Here is a 26723-nt window from a genome sequence, read left to right as displayed (position 1 = left end):
ATTCCACTCTCTTCTAGCCTGTAAAGTTTCTGCTGAGAAATCTGCTGATAGCCTGATGGGGGTTCCTTTGTAGGTTAGTTTTTTTTGCCTGGCTGTCCTTAGTATTTTCTCCTTGTCGTTGACTTTTGCTAGCTTCACTACTATATGCCATGGAGTTGGTCTTCTTGCATTCATAAAGTTTGGAGATCTATTGGCTTCTGTCACCTGAAGATCCATCTCCCTCACCAGATTTGGGAAGTTCTCAGCCATTATTTCTTTGAATAGGCTTTCTGCCCCTTTCTCCTTCTCTTCTCCCTCTGGTATACCTATAATCCTTACGTTGCATCTCCTAATTGTGTCTGATAATTCTCGGAGAGTTTCTTCATTTCTTTTTAGTCTTGCTTCTCTCTCCTCCTCTGCCTGCAGCAATTCTATATTGCCATCTTCCAAATTGCTAATTCTTTCCTCCATATTATCGGCCCTACTGTTCAGAGCATCTAGATTTTTCTTAATCTCCTCTATTGTGTTCTTCATTTCCAATATTTCTGTTTGGTTCTTCTTTATCGTATCAAACTCTTTTGTGACATAGCTCCTGAACTCGTTGAGTTGTCGGTCAGAATTCTCTCTTAACTCATTGAGAATTTTAATGATGGCTGTTTTGAAGTCATCGTCATTTAGGTTATATATCTCATTTTCTTTAGGGTTGTTTTCTGTGTATTTGTTACTTTCTTTCTGTTCTGGAGATTTAATGTATTTTTTCATATTGCTTGATGTTGTTGATTTGTGCCTCCGCATGGAGATAGAGTTTAGTTGCTCCTTTCACTTGTTTCAGCTGCTGCAGTGGGGGAGCAGCTGTTTATAGTGCACCAACGAGGAACCCTGTCCGCAGTTGCTAACTGGGCCTGGGCCCCTCCTCGTAGCCACAGTGGCCCTTTGGATTCCCTCCTCTGCCGTGGGGGCCGTCACAGGGGGGCTTCAGGCTGCTGGTGCCTACTGTTGCAGCCCACCTAGATGTGCTCTCTCCTTGAGGTCTGCAATGGTGTTATGGGCTTTTCCAGCGGCCAGGGGTGGGATCACTTATATTTGTCACTCCGTTGCTGTTGGCACCCACAAAATCTCACTTGTCCTCTATGGGTCACAGGAGAGCTATTGGCATCTTCTACAGTCTGTGGTTAGTTCACCTAGCTATGCTGCTTTTGCCCTGGGGTCTTCCAGCCTTGTGGCTGGCGGCTGGGTGCCTTCTACTGGTGCTGTGCAGAGGCTTTCCCTAAGGCTGCTGTGAGCCTGTAGGGTTTCCCCCTAGGCTACGAAGCTGGGACTCTGGAACTCACCCCAGCCCCAGTCCTCTCCGAGATCTCCAGCTATCCCTAGTCCCACAGGGCGGGCAATGGCAGCTGGGGGTCGCCCCGCCCTCTGGGATTCTCCCCGGGCCTCTCCCGGAGCCGTGAATGCTGGGCGTAGCCCCTCTGCTAATGGCAGACAGAGAGTTTTGTCTGCTGCCCGGGCGGAACTCCGAGGCTTCCCCTCCGGGTCGCAGAGCCTGCCTTTGAAACTTCCCCCAGCCCCAGTCCTCTCCGAGATCTCCAGCAATCCCTAGTCCCACGGGGCGGGCAACGGCAGCTGGGGGTCGCCCCGCCCTCTGGGATTCTCCCCGGGCCTCTCCCGGAGCCGTGAATGCTGGGCGTAGCCCCTCTGCTAATGGCAGACAGAGAGTTTTGTCTGCTGCCCGGGTGGAACTCCGAGGCTTCCCCTCCGGGTCGCAGAGCCGGCCTTTGAAAGTTCCCCCAGCCCCGGTCCTCTCCGAGATCTCCGGCAATCCCTACTCCCACAGGGCGGGCAACGGCAGCTGGGAGACCTCCGTACCCTCAGCGACTCTCTCTGGGACCCTCTGGGCGCCGCGAACACCAGGTAGGGTCTCCCCGCCAATGGCGGGGAGAGACTCTCCCCGCGGGCTCAGGTGTGCAACTCCAAAGTTTCCCTCTGCGTTTAGGAGTAATTGCAGGGGGTTTAGGTAAGGTTCTGGTCACCTGTTTCCACCGTCGCTCCTCTGTTGTGTGCTCGCTCCTGCCCTAGATGTGTGTAGATCCTCTGGGGGCGTCCGTTGGAAGAAAGTCGCTTGCGGGTACTAGGCTGCTCGGTCGGGGTCGGAGAGTTTTCACCTATTTGCACATCCTCTCGGAGGAAAGTCCGTCCGCCTTCTGATGTATAGTCGCGTGGGTATCTCAGACGTCCTGAGATGCTGTCTGGATATCCTTTGTCAAGCGATAAGTGTCCAAATAATTGTAGACTCGAAGGGGGAGAGACAAAGAGGACTACTCACGGCGCCATCTTGAGAAGATATTCCCCTGTCTTTATTTTTGAAAGATATTTTTGTTGGATATAGAATTTGAGGTTGACAGTTTTCTTTCAGCACTTGAGAGATATCTTTGAATTGTATTGTGGATCCCATTATTTCCGATGAGAAGTCAGCTGCCGCTGGTATTGTTGCTTCCCTGAATGTCATGCGTTTTTCCCTTTGGCTGCTTTTAAGACTTTCTCTATCTTTGGTTTCAGCAGTTTGACTATGATGTATCTAGGTTTGTCTCATTTGTATTTTTTCTGCTTGGGTTCATGGAGAGTTTTGGAGGTATGGTTTGATGCCTTTCATCAATTAAATATTCTTAAAACATTATTTTTTTAAATATTTATTCTGCCTCATCCTCTCTTTCTTCTCCTTTTGGTTCTTCAATTACACATGTGTTGGAAGCTTGATGGTGTTCCACAAGTCCTGGATTCTCTGTTCTGTTTTTTTTCAATCCTTTTCCTCCCTGTGGATCAGTTTAAGATAATTTCTATTGACTTGTCTTAAAATTCACTTATTCTTTATTCTACTTTGTCTATTCTGATGGTAAGCCCATGCAATAAGTGTTTTATTTCAGATGTTCATTTTTTCAGCTCTAGAATTTCCATTTGGTTTTTTTTTTTTTTTTAGAGTTTCAGTTTCTCTGTTATGTTTTCCACTCTCTTCATCCATTCTCTTCATCTTTCCTTGTAATCTCTTAACATATTTATAATAGAAAGTTCTTTTCTGCTAGTTCCAACATCGGAGTGGTTTTTTTCTGTTGATTATGGGTCACATTTTCCTGCTTCCTTGCACGTATAGTAATATTTTATTGTATATTTGACATGGTGAATCATACATTGGGGAGATTCTGGATTGCTCTCGTCCTCTAGAGAGTGTTGTGTTTCGTTCTTGTGTGCAGTTAGTGACTAGTGTGCTGCTGGGTCACCTCAGTCCTTCCAAGGCTGGATCTGGGGTGTGCTTGGGTGAGTCTCATTTGGCTTTGCCTGTGATCTTAGGTGCAAACTTTAGTCCTGGGATGTGCTTTTCACTCCTATGGTTTGGCCCTCCTGAGGTTTCAGTAGAAAGTCTGACTTGGAGAAATCAACTCCACACTCTTATCTCCTAGCCTTGGCTAGCCGCTGGAATCTCTGCTTCACTCTTCAACTGTGGCCATTACTTTCCATTGGAGTCTTGTCTTGTACAGCCAATGCTCTGAAGGAAATTTGTACACAGAATTTTGGGTTTCCCTCCTCTGGGTACCCTCCTTTCCAGGAAGGTTTCTCCTTTGTTGTATTATCCATTATTTTATTTCCATCTGCTTTATCTTTTTCATAATTTTCCCCTTATTCTGCTTTGCTTATGGTACTCCTGAGGCTCTTCAGCCTGGCTGTGGATTTGTTTATGTGTTTGTTCTCTTCAGTGGTGTTTTGAGAGGGAAGAGAGACAAAAGGCATGTGTTCAGTCAGCCATCTTGAACTAGATTTCTCTTTGGAAAGATTTTTCAAAATTCTTTTGACTCAATGTTTACATTTTTTAATGTAATAAATGTAATTATAAAATTATATTTTAAAAAATCCATTGATTCTTACTTTCGCCCATGAATATTGTTATGGTTTTCTGAGTCATCATTCAAGTGGTGTCTTCTTTGCCTATCTAAAATCCTACCTGTTTTTTAAGACTTGGCTCAGAATTTGCTTTTCTGTGATATCTTGTCTAAGCATATCAGCCCTGAGTAAATGCATATAATACTGGCGACAGAGTTATGTAGATGTCTCACATTTATCTCATTTTTTTAAATGATGAAATACTGGGTTCCTGAATGTGTTGTGCTTTAATTTAGTCCTGTGGACCAGTGAAAAGATTTTCAATCATGTAATGAGAACATACTCAATTGGATTTTAAAAATATGAATGTTATTTATGAAAAATCACACGAAACAGAGATACTTTGCTTTGCTTTTTCCTGACACAAAATATCCTTTTCTTGTTTGCTAAAAGTAGCCAACTATGGTTGTTTGGCTCCAGGGATGATGATGATGACAATGATGATATAAAGATATTGATAGTAATAACTAACATTTTGAGCACTTAATATATGCCAGGTGGTGTCTTATGGCAATTTTCTCCTTAAATCTTCAAATAACCCTATGAGGTAGGAATTTTATAATTCTTCATATTTTTGGATGAGAAATGCAAGACTTAGAGAGGTTAAAGAAGTCGGCTAGTTTCACAGAGTTAATAAGTGAGATGAGAATACTCTCAGTGAAAAATTTAAATTGAGTGTTTTATGTGTTGGAACAATTTCCAGCAGACTTGGGTAAGGAGGGGAAGGGAGGGGACTGGGAGTGAGGCTCTCTGATAATTAAATGACCCCAAAACCCTCAGTGAAATCATGGACATGAAGGGGATTGACACACACTGAGCAAATGGAACCTTGACATTTTACCAGAAGGCACCACAGAGTGAATTATATTCCACCCAGTGTCTGACCTGGGAGAGTCTCTAGGCATTGTCTCATCTGTCTCCCCTTCCTTTTTTTTTTTTCCCAGAGAACCTTCCTCAGATCCTTCTTGTTCAGCAGCAGAGCTGAGCCCAGAACCTCAGTCTCTTGACCCCACAGGCTGCTGTAGCATGTGACCTCCTCTGCCCCTAATAACGTGTAGGTTCTGCACCTTTGGGATGTCCTTTCCCCATCCTGTTAGGATCACTTGACTGCAGCTGTGTTTCGAGACAGCCTCTGTGGGGCAGTCAGCCCGGAGAGCTACTTTTTATCAAAACTCACTGTTGCTCAAAAGGAAGTCATTTGACCGACATCTTCCCATTTTTCCCCATCACTTCCAGTTATAAGGTGAATAAGTTGTGGAAATCTAATGTACAGCATGGTGATTGTAATTAACAATACTATATTGTTTATTTGAAAGTTACTAAGAGAGTAAATCTGGAGTGTTCTCATCACAAAAAAGACATAATGGTTACGTGACATGACGGACGTTAACACTGTGGTGGTAATCATTTTGCAATATGTGTGTATCGAACTAACGCACTGTGCACCTTCAATACGCACAATGTCAATTATATCTCAATAAAACTAGAAAAAAAGGAAGTCCTGAGAGTTCCCTTCTGTGTATTTGTCACCCTTCTGTGGGACGTGTGAGAGAGACGTGTCTGCAGGCCCAGAGAACATGAGGTGACTAGTGGGCCATGCTTGGGGTGGTATCCTCTCCTCCTCGTGGTCACCCCAGGTTTCCTGTGGACTTTTTTAAGTATCAGGAAAAGGGCTGGAACCTGAGGTTCAGGCTGGATGTTTCTGGATGTGTTTTCTTGACCGAGTCCAGCTTTAAAAACTGGAGGGCACCACCTGTCACGCTGAGAATGCCTGTACTTTGGGCAGAATATCTGTGGATGGTGACACATCACTTTCTTTGGCCCAGTTCCCTTGTCCTGGGGGCAGAAGTGGATGACATCTGGGGGCAGAGTCCACTCCCCTCGTGTAAGATAGTATAGAAATCCCCTCCATTTCTTCCCTCCTGCAGCCTCAGATGTTTCCCAGACTGTGCCAATGCAAGGTCCTGTGCCAGGCTCTGGGGACACAAGAATAATGCCACACGCCTGCCTCACTGCCCCAGGTCACGTTGCCAGCGGACAGCAGCATCCTTGGAGTTGGCATTACAGCCATAGATCTGGCATAGGGAACTGCCAGTGCAGGAGGATTTGCCCAGAGTTATGGGGGCACAGTGCGGTTGGGGGCGTGGGTGGGGAGAATGACAGTGCTCAGAGCTGGGAGACAGATGGAGTGGAGGACGTGAGGAAGCAGCCTCGCCTGGGGCCAGTGGTTCCCTCCTTGCTGTGGGCCCTGTTGCTGGCTCTCCAGCCCCGGAGTCTGTCCTTGGAACTGCTTTTCCAGAGTAATAGCAGTTTCCTCTTCTTTTTTTTGAGCGCTTACTCTCTGCCAGGTGAGGTTCTTATCCTTTGTGTGCTGTTAGCTCCTTACCTCCTCACAACACCGCCATGACATAGGGGCTGCTGTTTTTCTCATTTTACTGATGGGGAACTGAAGTGTAGAGAGGGGAGTGATCTGTCCGTGGTCATTTGCCGGTAGGTGGCAGAGGTGGAATTGGAGTCCAGGCCTGCCTGGCTCCCAAAAAACCTTTGTTCCCATTGCTCTGTTGCTGCAGTTGGGTGGGGATATCTTTGTCCCGAGCCACCCACACACTGGCCTCCTGCCCGCTGTGCCTGGCATGGCTGTTGGTCATAAACCCGTAGGCAGATGTGGTCGAGTCTAGTGCTGAGGGCCCCAGGGTGTGGAGCTAGACTGCCCGGCATCAATTTCTGCTTCCACCTCTGCTTGGGTTACTTTAATCTCTCCTTCCTCAGTTTACTAATCTGCAAGGTGGGGATAAAAACAGTACCTTCTGGAAACTGTCAGGAATAAATGCTGGCAGAGCGGTGCCTGGCTGGCAGGGAGCATGCCACAAATGTAAGCCGTTATCATCAAATTTGTTGGTGCTCATCTTGAAATTTCCCTGCCCTTCTTCTTGCCCCATCTCTAGAGAAGAATGTCTCTTTCTGGGCCCTTTTCCCAATGGTCCTCTTGTCCCCTTGACCTTGTCTTACCTGGGCGAGCTACTTGTTTGTAAAAATGCTCTGTCTTGGGTCACTGTAACGGTTGTTTCTTTCTTGAACCAGTGGAACCTCTCTTGGATGTCAGCAGGCATTGTTGGGGACCAGTGCCTGCCTTAGAACAGCCAGCTCGAAAAGCATCGAGAGCCCCGGACGGAGCTGGATTAATTATCTGTGTACTTTATGCCTAAAGTGTGAATCACGGTTTTCATTTTCCTCTCAAGAATGTGAGCCGCCTGCTTTGAATTCATCCAGGATAACAGTGTTTTAAAAAAATCTCCCTACTGCTGTGTCAGCACTCAGAATTACTGCCTGAGGGTTTTCTTTTTCCTTCTCAGAGAATCTAAAGGTGTGTTGAGTCATTTTTAGATTAAATTTAATTATTTCAAATTTGGACAAAAAGAAGAAAAGAACTTTGTGAAGATTGTGCTCCAGAAATTTCATTTTTTGTTTCTGAGGTTTTTTGAGAATCACTGTGGGTTTGTCTGATGGCTGTGCTAGAAATCATGAGGCCTGGCCTCCAAGAGGAAATCAGAAAGCAGGTCTTGCTCTGGCCTGAGCCGGGTTCAATTTCACACTGAATGGAGTCAGGTCCTAAGTACAAATCAATGTCAGATATAAATAAGCCCAGGTATAATTTCGCTGTGTGGCCTTGGGTTATGAAAGCATTTGCCCTGCTCCACTGTGAGCTTCTTGAGAGGACGGGCCTTGACTTTTGTGTTTACCGCTGTCCCTCCTGCCCCCGATGTGTGCCTGGTGCACAGTAGGTGCTCAGGAAATATGGCGTGAATAAAGCAGCTGTAGTGAGCTGACTTCAGATCACACTTCGCCCACTGGAGGGAAGAGCTCTTCCAGCTGGGATCGCCCTGGCCTGCATACAGGAGACAGAGGTCAAGGCTTGTCCCTCAGATGTACAGAGACGCTCAGAGGACAAGTTGTGGGAGGGCATGGGGCACCCAAGGAGAACGGTTTTTCTTCCCCAGGAAGGAATGTGATGAGGAAAAGGCCAGGAGCTGTATTGAGCTACCCTGTGGGTTTGCGACTCTGTCAGCTCCCCGGAAAGGAAAGGGTGACCCCTGGCCCTCCCCTATTGGGCTCTGTCATTTAGAGGCTGTGCGGGGAGGTGGCAGAGGTGACAGTGGGGTAGCGATGTCGTGTGTGTGTGTTTGATTAAATGTCCAGACATGCTTGTGGTTTGCCAGGTCTCCTTGCCCCTCAGGGCCCGTGCCCACAGCCGACTGTCCACAACCTTCTGGTCTGGGCTCCTTCGTGGAGTCAGGCCCGCTTCCCCAGGTGTGGACCCCATGCTCCGTTGCTGCGCGTGCCTTTCCAGGGCGTGAGCTGTTTCCTGTGTCTGCTTTACTTAATAGCTGAAGCTCAGCTCTTCCAGAACTGCAGCTTTAAAACAAGTTCTCCTCACTAGAATTCTTTCCTTTTATTCTAAATAAGCGATTTTTAAGAATTGTGAAACAAATATAGGCTTGATGCAGGAAACTTATATAATACAAAGAGAAAAACAGAAAGAAAATGAAGTTATTTATGATACCACTACACAGAAAACCACAGTTAACATTTTAGTTTGTATTCTATTAGTCTTTTTCCCCCTTTCTGCCATAATACATAATATTTTTTTCCTCACAAAAGGTATGCCTTGTCTGAAATAAAATTTTCCATCCTCCCTTTTTCGCTTGGCGTCACACCCTCAATATCTTCCTATGCCAATAAATATTCTTCCCCAACTTGCTTTTTTAAAAGCTGTGAAGGGTAGTAGAATATGCTGCCCCAAAACACGCCACATGTCACTTTGGCCTAAGGATTTTTTTTTTGAGGAAGATTAGCCCTGAGCTAACTACTGCCAATCCTCCTCTTTTTGCTGAGGAAGACTGGCCCTGAGCTAACATCCATGCTCATCTTCCTCTACTTTATACGTGGGACGCCTACCACAGCATGGCTTTTTGCCAAGTGGTGCCATGTCCGCACCTGGGATCCAAACCGGCGGACCCCGGGCAGCTGAGAAGTGGAACATGCGCACTTAACCGCTGCGCCACCGGGCCGGCCCCCTACGGTTATTTTGAGCTGAAGGAAACTGAGCGGAGGGAGATGCAGGCAAGGTCCACCTCCTCTTTGCCTAAAAGTGGGGCATAAGTTTTCAAGAGTGTCCCTCCTCCCCTCTCTACCAGGGAAGATGGAAGTTGGTCCCTGGAGACAACTTCTGACCCTGTTAGCCTGGAGGTGGCACCAGAGAAATCTACATAACAGACTTTACTAACTGGCTTTTATGTACCTTTAGTTTTGTCTCATATGTTGAGCTTCCCACAGTTTGCAGCCCGGGGAAGCCTCAGCTCCTTTCATTTACCTTGTCAACGCTCCACAGATTTGTTGTTCTTTCTTGGGGATGCTACATAAGCTGGAGTTCCAAGCCACTGCTTTGAGTTACTCATTTTTCCTTGAGTATCTCCCGTGTATACATGAAGTATACATGTTAATGATTTTGTGTTTGTTTTTCTCTTGTTAATCTGTCTTTTGTTATAGGGGTTTCAGCCGAGAACTCAGAAGGATAGAGGGAAGTTATTTTTTCCTCTCCTACAGCTGCAACACAGTCCATTAATGAAGGCGGATAGTTTAATATAATCTCTCTCCTGGTGTTAGATGTTAGTAGGCTGTCTCTGGTTTTTAGGTGATGAAGACAACACTGTGTTGAACATCCTACCTCATGTGTTGCTGGGCACGTCTCTGATTATATTCTTAAGATTAATTCCTGGTTGAGGAATTTCTGGATCAAAGCATTTTTTCCCTCTATTTTTGCCAAATTGTCCTCCAGAAAGCTTGTACCAACTTATGTTCCTCCTCGCCATGCCTGATCTGGCTGGTTCTCCTCATCATTTCCACCTCACATGTCCCTTGCTGGAGAAACTTTTACTGAACATTCTGTCCAATGTCCCTGCCGCACCCTGCTGTGTTATCATATTACCCTATTTTTGGATAGCATTTAACTTGAAATGGTGCTATCCGTTATTTATTGGCATCCCTGTTTATTGTCTGTCACCACTCAGCAGGCTGTAAGCTCTCTGAGCACAAGGACCTTGCTTTTGCGGTTGTCACTGTCAAGCAGTGCCTTTCTACCACCCTTTCCACCACACCTGTGCATCTTGGTGTATAGGACAAGTTTGCTGAATGACTAAATGTTTACCCACACTGTCAATGACACTCATGTTATCATGCTATCATAACATGTTATCATAACATATATATATCATAACATAACATATTATGTTATCATAACAAGTTAAAAAACTTGTTATCTTTATTCTAAAATAAAGGATGCCAAACATAATTTAATCTATTGCTGGCAACCAGTGACCCTCAGGTAGTCCTGTCATTTCTTTTGGTGTCCTGAGGTGTGAGGCCCTTTCCCATGCACTAACTGGGGGTTTTAGTTATGGTGGTTTGTCTCTTGTGGTTTAATTTTTTCCTTCTTCTTGAAAAGCTGTAGACTCTATGCTTACTTAAAGCAAGTCGGGTTTTCACTTTCACTTTGCAGCTGCTAATCTGCCAAGGCCTTGAAAGGAGATAGTCACCCTATTAGAATTGTGCGTAAACTAAGAGTGAATAGGTTTAGTTTAAGGGTCTGAATAGCTCCCCTGTGTTTAAGTTCTTGACTGTTCTGCGTGCCCAGAGGCTTCTCTGATTGCTGGCTGGTTCTCAGGGAGGGATGGTGTGGATGGTTGAGTTCTGGATGAGTGCGGTGTTACAGTTCTTGTTACTGAGTTAGTGCCCCCATTGTGCAACAGAAGAATGTCTTCTGGCTGATATGGTAGTCGGAGGTTGAACAAGTAGGCATCCAGAGACCACCGGCAATGGCTGTGCATCTGGGGCCTAGCCGGGGGTTGCTGTCAAGGGCCGTGTCTCAGGACTCGGAATCTGACCTCCTCTGTTCAAGGTTTTTATCAGCAACTTGGATAAAGACATAGAAAGCAGGCTTATCAAATTTGTGAATGACACAAAACCGGGATGGAAGTCTAATATGTAGGATAATAGAATCAAGATTCATAAAAATCTTGGCAGGAATGATGGGTCTGAAACTAACAAGGTAAACCCTAACAGGATTACATGTGAAGTCCTCAGCTCCCTTCAGCAGAGCCAGCAGCAGCTGCCTGTGATGGGAGATGAGTGTACAAAGGCCTGGCTCGAAGGCAGTTTGTGTACAAAAGACCTAGTAAGGCCTGCGGGCTTCCTAGATACTAATTTTTAGAGTTAATAAGCCTTATATACTATTAACGCAGTAGGACCTCCAGATCTAAAGGATGGGAAACTGTGTCATAGCACTTCCTTCCTGGAGCACTTCTCCCAGCGTCCTTCTTCCCACACCACCCCCAACTTATGGTGCTTTTCAGGTCCCAGCTGGGCTCTTACTTTGTCTGGGCAGCTTCCCCTGAGCCTGCAAGATGGAGTGAGTTATGCTCTCCTGCGTGCTCAGACAGTACCCCGTCTCCCCCATTACACTGCTCACTAAACTGAGTGCTGTTGTCTATCTGATTGTCCACCTTCCACTTGGGACCAAGGACTCCCAGAAGGCAGGCACTGTATCTGCCTAGTTAGATGCTCTGTCCCGAGCATTGACACCGTGGCCGGCACACAACAGGTGCCCAGTGGATGCCCTGGTTGGAGTTATGTCCATGCTCAGAGTATGAGGTAGGCTTCCGAACCCCACACTATTGAATCTTGAATCCCTGTTGCCACCAGGCGGTGACAGGTTTGCAGACCTTGTCCTGAGGGGAACAGGTGATGGAACTGTGGATGCTTAGCCAGACTATGCCCAGGTGTGGACCCTGAGGAAGGAGGATGTGGACCATCCTGGCGATTCCAGGGCAGCACACGGGATGGCAGGATGAAGGGATGGTTCGGTTCCTTGAGTGGAAGAGTTTTAAACCCACTGGAACTGTCCAGCCACATGGGACTGCTTGCTTGGTGGGAGTCACCATTAACTGCAAATGCTGAATTGTGGAGAGATTTTTAAATTGGAAGCGGAGGTGTTGAAAGCTAATGACAATAACACAACATCAACCCCTCACCCTTCCTGGGCCCTCCCCGGGCTCCAGGCACTTTGCATAATTGAGTCCTCATGGCCTGCCTGCGGGGGTTTTGTGCTCCTCTTATCACTATTGGGCTCATCAGGACTCTGAGGCTTGTTTCATGTCACCCAGCTAGTAAGTAGCTGATAACTAAAGTCTGTTCTCAGTCCGTGGACCATTGATGCTGTGATTCTCCTGTCTCGAGGTTTAGCAACATCTTCTCCAGTATCTGGTAAGTGTAGGAATTAAGTGGCCGTGGATTTGGATTTGTGCCTGCCTTGCAGAGTCCCTTTCTGTCTTCTGCTTCATCAGTGTTCTCGAGTCGGCAGCTCGCCCTTCACCACCTCAGTGTGTGACCCGCTCTGGTACCCTCCCCCATCTCCTGGGAGAGCAAGTGGCCAAGCTCCTCCCCGTTGTTAACACGCAGACATTGGCCTGCTGCAGACCTTGGGGCAGTGTGGGGTGATGGAAAGACCTCCCAGACTGGAAGTCCAATGACCTGGGTTTGAGTCCCTGCTGCCACTTACTGGCTGTGGGCCTCCAGTCTGATCACTTAGCCTCTCTGAGCCTCAGCTGTGGAATATAGACTTCGTCTCCAGTTCTGTAGACCATGTGACACAGGGGACCACTTGACAAAAGATGGCCAGTGTTCCCGTCTGCTTTTAGGTCCTCAGCTGTGTCGCTTGTGGCTGAGGCTGTGAGCAATCTGTTGTCTGGATACACTGAGCATTTCCACGAAGACCAATTACTAGAATTTGCACCCAGTGTGCATAGCTCTTGGCGCTTTCTCTGCTGTTAGATGTCAGAGCGGAGGGAAGGGAGAGAATCACATCGTCAAACCCTCCTGGCCTCAGCCTCATGCTGCCGCGAGGGCTCCGTATCATCCTGCCTGCGCTTGCCTTCGCAGTTGTCTGGGGCGGGTGGGGGGGGGGGGTGTTACCCCTCAAGGTGTAATTTGTTTTTTTACAACTCTTCTTTAGCCATAAATATGATTATAGGCCACTTATTAGAGGGAATATCAGTAAATATGTGAGTGGGTTTTTTTCTCTGAAATTATAGAAAGCGATTGCTCATTCCTCAGCACGTTCTTTTGAGCACCTGTTCCACATCAGCCGGAACTCTCGACCCTGGGATACGGCAGTGGACACTCAGATGAAGGCCTTGTCCTCGTGGAGCCTGCGTTCAAATCCGGCGAGAAAGACTGGAAATAAGTACACAGGTGAAAATATAGTCTGTGGGATAGTGAAGAACAGTAGAAAACAAATATGCTTGAGGAGGGAGGGCTGGTTTGGGGTGGGGTGTTGCTATTTTATGTGGAAATGTTCCAGAAAACCTGGCTGACTAGATGCTATCTGAGCAGAGACCTCAAGGAAGTGAGGAGTGAGTTGTTCAAGAGTCTGGGGACGAACGTTCCAGGCAGAGGGAACAGCAAGGAGAAGGTTCCTGACATGGGGGCATGTTGGCAAGTTCACGGGACCTCAGGGAGGCCAGTGGCCAGAACAGAGAGAGAGAATAGTGGGGACAACAGCAGCATGAGTCCACGGGGTGGTAGATTCTGGGCCCTGGGTCCAGCTGCCTGTGCGTGTCCTCACCGTTAGAGACCACCGTGGTCTCCCACCAAGACTCGCTCGGAGTGGGTGAGTGACACACGCAGGATCACAGCTCCAAGTGAGAGCCAAGAATCTAACGTACAGCCACATGGCACCGCAGTCCTGGTACCTCCCACCATTCTGGCCTGGTGGGGACCCCCAGGCTCCCTCTTCCCACGTGGAATCAGTCTGCTGAGTCCCCCACCCCCCGCCTGGAGGACTCAGGCCCTGCAGAGGTGTCCACTGGCACCTCCCCTCCCCCATGGCGTGCTCCCTGCCAGGGTTTCAGCCTCATCCGCATGGAATCTCTCTGGGAAGAGCCTCGTCCCACTATGGAATTGAGATAAATAAGAAATTATTGTTGGAGGACAGGACGTGGAGTCAGTGGTGGCCTCCATTAGCAGAGGCAGGCGAGGGTGCCAAGTGGCCCTTTTGAGGGCCCTGTGGGTGGCTTTGAGAGGTGAGCTGGAGTGGTCTGCCCACGTGCAGACAGTGGAGCTGATAATGCCATCCCCTGAGGAGTCTCAGGAGGACTGAGTTAATGCGTGTAAAGCACTCAGAACACGCAGGCATGCCGGGAGTCCTCGGTCAGTGGCCACTGTGGTCCCCACTATGGGCCTGGCACTGCTCTGTGAGACATGGAGCTTCCAGCCTGGCCGGGGTGGGGTAGGGGCTCAGCAGCAGGGAGAAAATATCTGTGTGGTAGTAAGTGCCACATGGGAAATGTAAAAATTGTGATGGAATAGTGACTGAGCAGATAGAACCATTGTTAATGTTTTTGGGCTTTTCTTCTTGTCTCGTTTTTTCCCTGTGCATGTTTGCGTGTAATGTAAATAACAGCAGCAAAAATGTGGGAGAGCACAGGATTTTCCTTTCACATGACAGTGTGTTATCACAAGCAGTCAATCACCGTAAATGGCCAGTGTGTGGCAGAATAGTGTCCCCCAGAGATGTCCACATCCTGATCCCTGGAACCCGTGAATATGTTACTTTGCATAGCAGAGCGAGTTAAGGTTGCAGATGCAATTAAGGTTGCTAATCAGCTGGCCTTGAGATGGGGAGATTATTCTTGATTATTCAGAGTGAATCTAATTACATGAGTCCTTGAAAGTGGCAGAAGAGGCAGAAGAGAGGGTCCAGGGATTGAATGTGGCAGGACTTGACCCACTGTTGCTGCTGCTTTGACAATGAATGGGCCACAAGCCAAGGAATGAGAGTGGCCTCTAGAAGCTGGACGAGGCAAGGAAGTGGATTCTCTGCTAGAGCTCACAGAAGGGCATGCAGCCTCGCTAGCCCTTTGATCTTAGGCCAGTAAGATCTGCATCAGATGTTTGACCTCCTTGGAGTCATTCATTATTGCAGCCATAGGAAACGAGTACAGCCGGTTTTAAGCCTGTGCCTTCTCCCTAGACGGTTAGCTCTCTGAAGGCAGGGCTCTGCCTTGTTCACTCTGGATCCCAGGGCCTGGCACAGCCTTTGGGCTCAGCAAATGTTTACTAAACTCTTTGCACCTGCTTGGGAGTTGTGCCTCCAAATTAGGGCTGGAGTGCTGTCCACTTTGTCTGTCCTCCCCAAACTCAAACCTCAGTCTTGATGTTGCCCTTTGGGACTGGCCTCCAAGGCTTAGAGACCTGCTGCCAGCCCAGCCCAGGCCAGGTGGCACAGATGGAGAGAACACTGCCTGCTGGCTTAGCTCACAGTGAGTGGGGGCCTGTTTACAAGGGCGTCCCTGTAAAGTAGTTCATGGGTGCAACTCGAAACATGCACATGTTTTTTGATGGCAGATACAATGGATTCCTTGTCACATTTTTTAAAGGACCATTACTAATTCATTTATCAGGGAAATAAATGAGGTAAAGACAGAATCAAAGAGAAAATCCAGATAAAAGGGAAAAGAACAGGACAAGTGAAAAGAAGAAGAGATGTCTCCCATTGACCTTGCAAGCAGCCACCTGCCTTCCTGTCTTTGTGAGGTGTCTCCAGCGCAGGGTGCCCCACCCTGGGTTCCCAGAGGTTCTGATTTAAGGGGTCTGTGGCAGGGCGAGGGCAGTGATAGTTTAAAAGGTCCTCCAGTGAATGTAATATGCAGCCAGGGTTGAGAGCCACCACTCCAGGGCATTGCTGCTCTGCTCTGTCGTCACATTAGAAGCTCTCCAAACCCTTCAGGTCATTAAATAGTATTGCCTAGAGGCCACCCAAGCATTTTACAAATGGAGAAACTGAGGTTTAGAGATGCAGGTGTCATCTTCGAGGTCACCAGGTGCTTGGTGGTTCAGTTGAGACTAGGGTCTCCATCCGCGGACTTCTTCATAGATCTCACCGGTGCTGCCAACAGCCTCAAATCAGGTTGGCCCCACCAGCTTCCATCTGTGACTGGCTTTCTTTCAGTTTCTTTAAAGTCATCTTGCTTCTTCCCAAAGGCTGCTTTAAAAGATCAGCTGATGCTTTGATGTGAACATGGACCCCTCTGTCTCCACCTTTCCCTTCCTGAGGCAGGACCACTTAGTAGGAGCCGGGTTCTGGAGCCACTCAGCTGTAGCTCTGAGATCTGGCTGCACTAATACTTATGGGCTCTCAGAGCCTCAGTTCCTCCATCTGTACAATGAGGGTGATACCACTAATACTCCATAGGGGTTATGAGGTTGGATAGACCTCTAGGGCATTGAAAGTGCCCAGAACAGTGTGTGGCCCATGAATGCCAGATGTGACAAATGATAGTATTGTTTTAAGTTACTCTTGATAGAGGGAGGAGAATGGGAGGTCAAGTGTCAGCCGGTAACAAACATTGATGGATGCGGTTTTCGGTTTTCGCTGTTGCTTTTCGGCTTGCTTTGGAAGGTGCCTGGTGGTGGTCAGCAGTGTGCACTTGTTGGCCAGACAGGGAGGGGATCCGCTCTTGGAGACGGTAATTGTGAATTTCCAAGTGAGTGTAGGGAGTGAGGAGCTGGCTAGCTTTGGAGTGGAGGCTTGTTGGGCGTTTGCCTCTTGTTTATGTTATTCATCTTGAGGTCAGCCGAAGGAGGCATCTCCTTCGGGGCCCAGGCTCCTGGGACAGAGCTGAGCTCCTCATTCACTGTAGGATTCAGAAGGGATCTGCTGCCTTCGCCTTCATGTCCCCATTACATAAAAATTTCCCATGCAGGTAATTGCAGAATGGGATAACAAAGAGCATAATAGGGGAATGTAATTGTGGATAAATCAGCTTGAATACACTCTTTCCCAAACTCCATTGTCCAGATTTGCAGCGCTGTGCAGAATCTTGAGAGCCCATTTAGACCTTCTAGTAATGACTGGATTCTGGGGAAGTCTCTCTGACAAATATAGCAGGTCAGCCAACAGATTGAGCATGGCGAGGATAACTTTTCTGCTTCTGATTTTTATTTCAGAGACAGCTGGGGAGTTTTGTTGTGTTTTTAAAGAAAGCAATTACGGGAACAAGGGGGAAGGTCCCGACTCTTCCGCTGATGGGGCATATAGTGCGTTAGAAGCACCTTTGGTATTTTACAAGGGGACTGTTCCAATTGGTAACATTGCCGGTTGCACTGGGTACTGATTCCTTTGAAGATACTTGGCACCATTTATAAAATAACAAATTACAGCACTTTAGGAAAACATTTAAGGTAGAGAAGCAACCGTTGATTTATTTAGCAGCATACTATTAGCCTCCTTTTACAAGCATTACTTGGCCTTTAAACTCAGTGTCTTTTTTTCTTTTTCCAGCTGTATTGAGATATAATTGATATATAAGATTGTGTAAGTTTAAGGTGTGCAACATGTTCATTTGACACACTTATATGCTGAGAAATGATTATCACCATAGCATTAGCTAACACCTGCATCATGTCATATAATTAATATTTCTTTTTTTGTGGTGAGAACTTGTAAGATCTACTCTCTTAGCAAATTTCAAGCTTATGATACAGTATTTTTTTCTGTCTGTCTGACTTTTTGCACTTAGCATAATGACCTCAGGGTCCATCCATGGTGTTGCAAATGGCAAGATGTCCTTCTTTCTTGCAGCTGAATAATATTCTGTTGTATTATATACCACCCTTCTTTATATCCATTCATTCGTTGACAGGCGCTTAGGTTGTTTCTCCATCTCTGCTGTTGTGAATAATGCTGCAATAAACATTGCAGCTGTCTTTTTGGTATCCTGTTTTCATTTCCTTTGGAGATATAAAGTGAGATTGGTGGATCTTAGGGTAGTTCTATTTTTAACACTTTGAGGAGCCTCCATACCATTTTTCATAGTGGCTGTACCAATTACCTTCCCACCAACAGTGCAAAAGGGTTCCCTTTTCTCTACATCCTCACCAACACTTGTCTCTTGTCTTTTTGATGATAGCCGTCCTAACAGATGTGAGGTGATATCTCATTGTGGTTTTGATTTGCATTTCCTAAACTCAGTTTCTTTGGAAGATTCCAGTAAGCAGCTCGATCCAGAGAGTGCAGCCATGCCAATGGGCAGCCATTGCTTGGTCCTTGACTCAGGAGCTGGCCATCGTTGGGGCCACAGACACCAGCAAGAGATGTCTCCAGCTGTCCAAGGTCCAGCCCAGGTCACAGGCCTGAGTCTCAATTTGACTTTGCATTGAGGAGTTCAGCGTTTTCAGTGCATGTGGCCAGTGATGCTCACAGCCAGCAAAAATCTTTTGGGGCAAAGTGAGAGCTCCTTACCTGCTTAAAAACCACAGGCCTGGGGCCAGCCCAGTGGCGCAGTGGTTAAGTTTGCACGTTCTGCTTTGGCGGCCAGGGGTTTGCCTGTTCAGATCCCGGGTGTGGACCTGTGCACCACTTGTCAAGCCATTCTGTGGCAGGTGTCCCATATATAAAATAGAGGAAGATGGGCGTGGATGTTAGCTCAGGGCCAGTCTTCCTCAGCAAAAAGAGGAGGTTTGGTGGTAGATGTTAGTTGAGGGCTAATTTTCCTCAAAAGAAAAAAACAAAAACCCACAGGCCTGGCCATTCCTTGGGGTAGAGGGGAGACTTCCTCCTTCTCTAGAACTCGCCACAAGCAGGCTGGAGTGCTGTGGGAGGCTGTAGCCCAGCATGTTCTCTCATTCTTAGACATCCTCAGCTCTGCCCAGGGCCCTGCCACCAGCCTCTCATCTGATCACGGCTGTCCCCAGCCCTTGGCCTTAGAGCTGTGGCTGTTCCTTCTCGTGCATCCATCTCTTCTCACCTACCAGTCCCACTGAAGACCATTCTAGGAGAACGTGGCCTTCTCCCTCCACAGGGAAAAAGAGGTCATGGGGAGAGTATCAGGGCCTTCGTTCAGGCCAGGACTTTGCTGATTTCTGCCAGGGGAAGTGAGGTTAAGAAAGGCCTGGTGCTGCCCTGTGCTGCCCTCTCACACCAGGGGCATTCAGATGAGCTTATAAGGGAGAAAGATCTCAAAGAATCTTTACAGGCCCCTGTTTCGGAAGGAGTGCTCTCTGGCTGGTGTATATTCATTAAAATTCAGCTCAGAGGTGCCTTTGAGTTAAGATGTGTCTTCACTCTTTTTTCCCCCGAGTGTTGAGGGCGCTGTCTTCTGCCCCACATCTCTGCTCAGTGGTGTGTCCTGGGATCTTGCTGTGGCCTGGTCCAGGCATGGGCATGTAGAATATCCCAGATTTAACACCTAAGCTCTGGCTAAATTCCTAAATATGGCTCTTTAATCCAAGAATGGACGGTTCACTGGGCATTTGAGAGTGAAAGATTAATTGGAGCCTGAGGTCTGTTAGCAAAGAAATAGACACTTTCCTCCCTTTTCCGTTTTTCTCTAGTGTTTTCTTTGCAGTGGCTTTCATTTGCCTGGTGCTCAGATGCAGCTGAGTGGTCCCTGCACCAAACATCATTTCCTGTGGGGAATGTGTCTAGCCAGGGGGTGTTCAATCCTGGGGGTCTCTGTGCTGCTGGCCTGGCTGGGAGAGGGGCCCAGCTTGTGCTGGGGTGTGGGCCAGGCTCTGGGCATCCCTGGCAGCCAGTGGAGGCGGATTCCATGGGTTTCCCCGAGTCCCAGAGGCAGTGTAGCTCTGCCCCTAGTCACCTGCCACCACAGCGCTCACTTCCACCGGCCTCTCATCACCCTGGTTATTAGGCACCTGCTTTCTGAGGCATCCAGTCTGGGCAGCACCCGAGCCAGGGGGCGAGCTCCTCATCCCCCAGGCTCTGGGACACCTTTATCCGGGGCTTTTTCAGGGATGTGCAGGTGTGTGGGTTTCCAAAGGCTGCTCCTCTGTGAATGACCTGACGTCTTCCCATTTCTCTGCTTCCTCCTGTTTCTGTTTTTCCTGCCCTCCTTTCTTCTTCCTGACTTTGTTTTCATTACTCTTCCCATTATCACTTTACTAAAATCCAGTCAAAGCTGATAATACTTTCCAAGGCTATCTGTTGTCTTGGCTCATAAAACACTGAATTTTGTAGGATCTTTCTAGCCAGTGAGTGAACTCGTTAAAAAAAAACACTTTCTGTTGTGGAAATTTTCAAATACCCTCCACCAGTTATAGCACTTTTATTTCATGCCCTGCTCCCCTCTCCCCCTCTTTTGGTGGAGTGTTTTAAAGCAAATCCCAGACATCGCATGATTTCTTATGTAAATACTTCAAAAAGTAACTTTAACCAAAGAGAACTAAGAAAAACCAAACCGAACAAAACTCAATGCCTGCCCCACTGCCCCCAGTGCCCCCAAAGCACATGCCATTTGTAACACCCAGTGAAAGTAGCACTGATGTTTTTGAATCAGGATCCAGATAAGGTCCATACATTGTTACTTGGTGTGCAAATATTTTAGGGGTGACTTTTTTTATTTGGACTTTTTCAGTTATTAGTAGTATCAGTGCTGGTTGCCGAGTGCCTCTTGTGGGCCCTGAGGATAATCCCAAGTCCTCGCTGCCTCCCACAGGGTGTTCTGCCCATTTTACAGATGGGAGGGGACTCAGCAGCTTGCCCCCAGGTCACGAAGCCCCGACTGGACCCGCAGTGTCAGTGTTGCAGCCTGAGTTTACATAGACTAGAATTTTCTATTTGAGTGTAGGCAATTAAAACATCTTCAGTCTTCTGTTGTTGACTTCCAAAGGGAAGGCACCCTCTGTGGAAATGTTTGGAAGTCGTTGCTCTAAACGTTTGGACTTCTAGGGTGTCGCATAGGGTTCCTGAATATCGTGCTTCTGCAAAATACACAGAAAATTTGAAAATTGATATTCCATTTGGTTGTTTTGTCTCTTCAGACTCATGCAGTATGGAACATTCCCTCTTGCTTTATTCCTGGACTTGTCTCTTTGTTTCCTTGAGGGTGTCTGACTTGGTCCTCTGCCCTGTATTTCCTATAAGCTGGAACTTGGGTCCAAAGGCTTGATTAGGTTCAGAGAACACGTGTTGGGGAAGAATGCTTCACGGGGTGCTGTGAACTTCATTTAAGATGTGTCAGGGTATGCAAGGGTCTGTGGTCCCAGTATGGGTGACCACAGGCAGGGGATGCAGGTTAGTGCCATGTTTCTGAAAGCTCAGAGTTGGTGCAAGCAGGTAGAGGCTTCCCATTGGTAGCTTTGCTTTGTCCATGCAGCCTGTTCCTGGACCTCTCTCCTCCTTTCTGGGAGCTGGATAGATTGCAACATCTCCAGGCTTGGCCCACACCTTTCCACAACTGTCCTAACACTCACCCCATCCTGCCCCATCGTGTTTAGGAGGGCATAGCTATGGACTACATGTTTTAATCGCCTCCTCTTCATCCCACTGGCAAGGGAGGGATTCCTGCCCTGGGGTTATGGGGATGGCCCTACGTGACATCCGACATTGGATGGACGAGATCAACAGGAGATTATTAGTCACATGTACACATAGCCCAGGGGAAGAGGATGCCGCATGCTGTGCAGGGCCACAGGGGAGCAGAGTGAACAAGCAGGGTCTGTGAGAGGAATGCTTTGTAGTATCAAGAGGGTGGGCTGCCCTCTGGTTCCCACAGGAGGATGTAATTGGTTTGTTAGAATAATTCTGTGGGTTGGCAGGGGCCTGAAACTCAAAACTCAGAGATAAGCAAGTACTGTACCTGGTCCCCTAGGTAAGGAGGGTTGTTTGGTTGAGGGACCTCACCTGAGGGAGCAGAGTGGGGAGGGGGTGTTGTGGTTAGGCCATTCGAATTCCTTCTGCTTTCAGATGTCAAGGCAGGACATCATCTTGGTCCTTAATTTTACCTTTCTGCTGCAGGACGACAACACACAAAACACTCACTCCATGCGGGCACCCCTTAAGCACTTTCTTCATATCACCCTCTGAGATAGGTCCTGTTATCAGCATCACTTTACAGGTGAGGAAACTGAGGCCCAGGGAGGTGAAGTGCCTTGTCCAAGGTCACACAGCTGGTGAGGGGTGAGTGGACATAGAACCCAGGTGCCCCTCCAGAGTCTGTGCCCACACAGTCGACAAGGGCATGAGAATTGGAGTGGGGAGAGGAGGCTGTGCTTCCTGGCCCGGCCTCTGCCCTGGCAGCAGTCAGGCTTGCTAAGCCTCAGTCTTTTCATCTAATGTGAGGCTTATGGCAGCGCAAGAGGGACTGTCTCCAAGAGAAGGTTGGTGACTCCAGGCGCTGTTCCCTATCTGGTCCAGGACTGGTCCGCTGGATGCTGTTCTCCCCGATCCAGGTGATCCAGGTGAGGGGCAGGTGGCTTTGATTAAGTCCCGAATGACTTCCCCGAATGACAGGGAGGAGGGAGTCGGTGCGAGCAACTTCTCGGGATCTTCGTTTCTTTCCTCCTCCTTCTCTGCGTGTCCTTTCTTTCCTTTCCTCCTTCACAGCAAACGTCAAACTGCTCTCTGCGAAGATCTGGTCTCAGTCTTCACACTGAGTGAGAGTTGAGAGCAACATGTTGCATTTCCCAAGAGCAAGGCTATATTTCTAACTGTGGAAAATTTCATCTCTTATTAAAGTAATTGCAGATGCCATTACACTGGTGTGAGAGGCGTGTGTGTGTGTGTGTGTGTGTGTGTGTGTGTGTGTGTGTGTATTTGCATGTTCCTTGACCTCCTTAGGATTCAGCGCATGCTGAGGAGGTCGTGGAACAGTGGGCAGTCTGTGGCACATCCAACTATGCAGACTTAGGCAAGACACCTTGCGTCCTGTAGCCTCAGTGCCCTCTTCTCTAACATGGGAATAACAGTCATTTTTACCTCATGGTGTTCTTATGATGATGAAAGGAAGTGATGTTAGAAAGCTCCAGGGAAAGGCCTTGGCACAGGTGGCTCCAAACATGATAACTAGTTATTGTTATTATCACGGTTACCCTTGTCTGTGGGGTGGCCAGCCACCCTGACTCAGGGTAAGGCCTGCCTGGAGGCAGGTCGCTGGTTCACTGGCTCACAGAGATATAGTCGTATGTCACTTAGCGATGGGGATATGTTCTGAGAAGTGCATCCTTAGGCGATTGTGTCATTGTGTGAACATCATAGAGTGCACTTACACAAGCCTAGGTGGTACAGCCCACTACACACCTAAGCTGTATGGTGCTAATCTTATGGGACCACCGTTGTACATGTGGTCCATCATTGACTGAAGCATTGTTACGTGGTGCATGACTGTAATTCATCAATGTTCTTCCAATGGCCCGTCCCCAGGACTAAGGGAAAATCCAACGTGCTCCTCCCTGCCCGCTCTGCCAACCACATCCGACGCCCATGTGTAAGTGTTTTCCCTCTTGCACGGCAGAGGTCCGCTAGAGAGGAAAAGTTAATAGGACAGTGAAGAAATGGGCTTTCCTTGCTACTCCTGCCTGGAAAGCTGCTTTATCATGTTTTGTTTTTCCTCCTTCACATCGCAAGGTTCAAAAGTGACTTTCTGGGCTATTGTTTGCTCGGAGAATGGCTAGATGATGCATGGTGGTTGTTGACATTCTCCTGTCCGATCCCCTTCCCGCAACACGCAACCTCGCTGCCCCCCGGGTGGGGCATAGAGAGGGTGGGGAAGCCCTCTCAGACCCGGTCATTGTGTCATCGGCGTCATTCATGTTCACCTTTGCAAGAAGAGCAGGCACTTTTGATGGAGGCCTTCAGCGCTCCAGGCACTGTGCCAGATCCTAACATTTAGTACTGTCAGTGACAGCAGTATTATTACTGTTCTTGGAAGTATGGCCATCCTGGGGGGCGGGAGGGTGATATAAAGTCTCAGAGAAGTTAGGTAACTTTTCTCAAGCCATCCAGCTGGCAAATGCCAGAGCAAGGATTTAAACCGAGTCAAATGGTCTGATTCAGTTCATATTTCAGGATAATCTTGTGTTATTTACAATAGAGGAAAGGAGGTAGAAATCCGTGTCTAGTGTGTGACTAAGTGTTAACCGGTCTCGAAAAAGTGTGTTGTCAAGGTACATGAGTTAAAGGTCGTTGACACATCTATGGAATCTTGTAGAAGATGGTGGGGAATTCTGGGGCTTTGAGAACTTGACTTTGAATTAGAAGAGGCGTCAGTGTCCCTTGTTCAGGGACTTGCTGTTCCTGCTAGTGTGATGTCGAGATCAGCCATTCTGCTGGGTTCCCAACTTTGGGCTGAATCTGTTGCCGCATTCAGCATGTGAACAGTGGTAGATACACACCCTGGACCATCCCTAGGGGAACGGGGTCCTCACAGGTGGCTGTGGGTTAGAGGCCATCTCATGGGTACAATGGCTGAGGCACCCAAAATCAGACGTCTCCGCAGAGCAGAGTAGGGTGGCACTCTGTGTAGACAGCGTGCTGCTACCTATGGCTAAAGACCTCAACATCCCATTCCCCAGTCGGGTGGGACTTAGGGTCCCTTGACTGTCATCACCACGAGAGTGGGGGCCGTGTGTGTTTTATTCCCCAGAGTTCAGATGACAGTACCTGGCACAGTGCAGGCACTCAGTAAGTGTTTGTCGAATGAATAAACAGTAGACAAAGATGATTGTCTACTGTCTGTCCCCTGCTCTGCTCCTTCTGGTATAAGCAGATATGTATCCCAGGCTGCATAAAGTCAGGTTGGGCTATGAAAACAGGACTAGCCGTGAGAGAGAGGGAGAGAGAGAGAGAGTGTGTGTGTCCACGTGCGCATGAGCATATGTGAGTGTGGTGTGTATCTGTCACTACTCCAAATGCCACCCCAGCTGGCCATAGTCTCAGGGTCCTCTGAGAGGTGAGGTCATGTTCTTATTGGATGCCAGGCTGGTCAAAGGCCTGCAGAGCCCCGGGGTGCAGGGTGTGCCCCTCGAATTGGATCCACTGATCGGAGGTGCAGATTCAGGTGAGCAAGGCAGGGAGGCGGCCGTGGTTTTCCCATGAAGGAGTGACTGGCAGCCAAGGGCCACCAGAGGGAAAAGGGAAGCATTCAGAGGTTTTCACCTGTTGTGTTTGACTTTGGCTTCACTTCCACGCTCGTTTTCTGCCTGCTTTTCATTCTGGGTCCACATCAGCTGCCTTTGCCTCTTTCTATTTCAGCAAGTTTTAGTGGATTCTCTCTGTATCTCAGAAAATTGCCTGCCTTTGCTTACCTTCTGCTCAGTTAAGTTTGGGCTTGATGTGTGTGCGCGCCTGTGTGTGTTTATGAGATAAGTAGGTAAGAATCTGGCCTAAGGAGGATCTAGGCATCTATACTATGCATGAATTGTGCATGAATTAAAGAGAGAATTTCTCAGCGTAAAATTGGCGTAACATCTTAGAATTTTCATAGTATATGTTTTCTGAGTTCTCCAAACTGTATCATCAGAAAACTAAGGAGAAAACAAGTCACACTGTCCCTACTTTGCCCAGGAGAAATTAGGGTACAGTTAGATGAAGATAATTGTCCAATTCAGACAGCAAAGAAATTGAAAAAGCGCATCTTGGGTCAAAATCCAACAGCAAGTTACCTGACTTTGGACAGTTGCAATTTTCGCGAAAGAAAATTATATGTTTGGTTTGAGAGTAACTCTGTGCTTTTCACATCGAAGCATTTGGACCGAGGCAGTTTAGACGTTTTATTTTTAGCTTTGAATTCCTGTTCAAGTGCAGTGATGTTCACAATAGTTAAATTCAGCGACTGCTTCTAATGGGGCAGGAAGTTAGCTATTTTGAGGCTAGATCGGTAGTGCCTGCTAAGTCAGAGTTTATTGATGGCGATGAAGAAAATATTGCTGTCCTACCTATGCGGTCTCATTAAGTAGACTTTTTGCTTTGAAACGGATTAGTAAATGACAGCTTCTGACGTGTCAGATTTCCACGCCTCTGTCTCACAGAGAGCTCTTCCCTTCTCTTTATCTTTGGCCATCAAGCCTGAGGAAGTCTTGGGCATCTGGGCCACTTGTAAGCATATGGTGATATGAAATGGATAACTGGGGTGTTTATCCACAAACTGGGAGTGCTGAGGACCCCGAGTTATGTTGATCGTCACACCAGTTCTTCTGTCCTTCATGAGTCTCTGCACAGATGGGTGGTACCATTCACAGCGAGGGTGGGTTTGATCCTCATCCTCGGAGAGTGAGGAGCTCTGCCCTGATGGATCCGTCGCAACCTCTTTGGGCATTGAGACGTTTTTATCTGCCTTGTATTTATTGGAAATGAAAGTAAACTAAATGGTTTTACACACCTCCCCCTGGTCAAAGAGTTGCTGCACTTTCTCCAGCGTTTTCATGAAAACTCTGGGTCCTCCCGCCCGCCTGGAATGTGCTGACGCTTGCCGGAGTTTTAAGGCGGTGGAGCTGTTTTCTTTTACACGGAATGGCCCCGGATGGCTGCGCTTTTTTAGTTGTCCTTTGTGTTTTTCATCTTTTCTTTTCTGCTTTTTCCCATGACACAAGTGGTTCTCGAGGTGATTTTAGGGGCTATGCAAAGTGAGTTTAGATTGTACGTGGGTGTGATCCCCTAACTCCTCAGGCGTGGAGAGGACATGCTCACCGCCTGCCACTTGTCTTCGTCCTTCCAGCTGTGTGGGAAGGTCCTGTTGACCCTCACCGAGAGCACAGGGCTCTGCTCAGAGGCCACAGCATCGAGGTAGAATTGAACAGCACTCTTGTTTTCATCGATGTTGACGTTTACCAGCTGTTTGTGGAGGGAATGCCGACTGTATAATTAAACAGTGACATGAGGTTTCTTCTAGCATAGACTGAGTTTAGCTTACAAAGTCTAAAGAAAAGTCATAGTACAAGTGGAGGGAGGATAAGGCGAAATTGGCCAAGTT

The 26723-nt window shown here is 47.8% G+C and overlaps 1 protein-coding gene across 3 annotated transcripts in view; it reads left to right on the top strand.

Annotated features, from left to right (window-relative positions):
* Positions 1 to 26723, top strand: part of PLPP4 (phospholipid phosphatase 4) — a 133933-nt gene that overhangs the window by 17495 nt on the left and 89715 nt on the right. Inside the window, exon 1 of one of the 3 annotated variants that reach the window (XM_044749777.2) lies at positions 13086 to 13212. The exons of the other annotated variants lie outside the window; for them this stretch is intronic. The gene's annotated coding sequence lies outside the window, so the exon portion shown is untranslated. Of the gene's footprint in view, positions 1 to 13085; positions 13213 to 26723 lie in introns of those variants that run through there. 3 annotated transcript variants of the gene reach the window in all.

Source organism: Equus asinus, chromosome 2, assembly GCF_041296235.1.
Source record: "Equus asinus isolate D_3611 breed Donkey chromosome 2, EquAss-T2T_v2, whole genome shotgun sequence".
In the NCBI taxonomy this organism is placed as follows: domain Eukaryota; kingdom Metazoa; phylum Chordata; class Mammalia; order Perissodactyla; family Equidae; genus Equus; species Equus asinus.
Note: the sequence above shows the minus strand (reverse complement) of the source record. Positions and strands in the feature narration are given on the sequence as shown.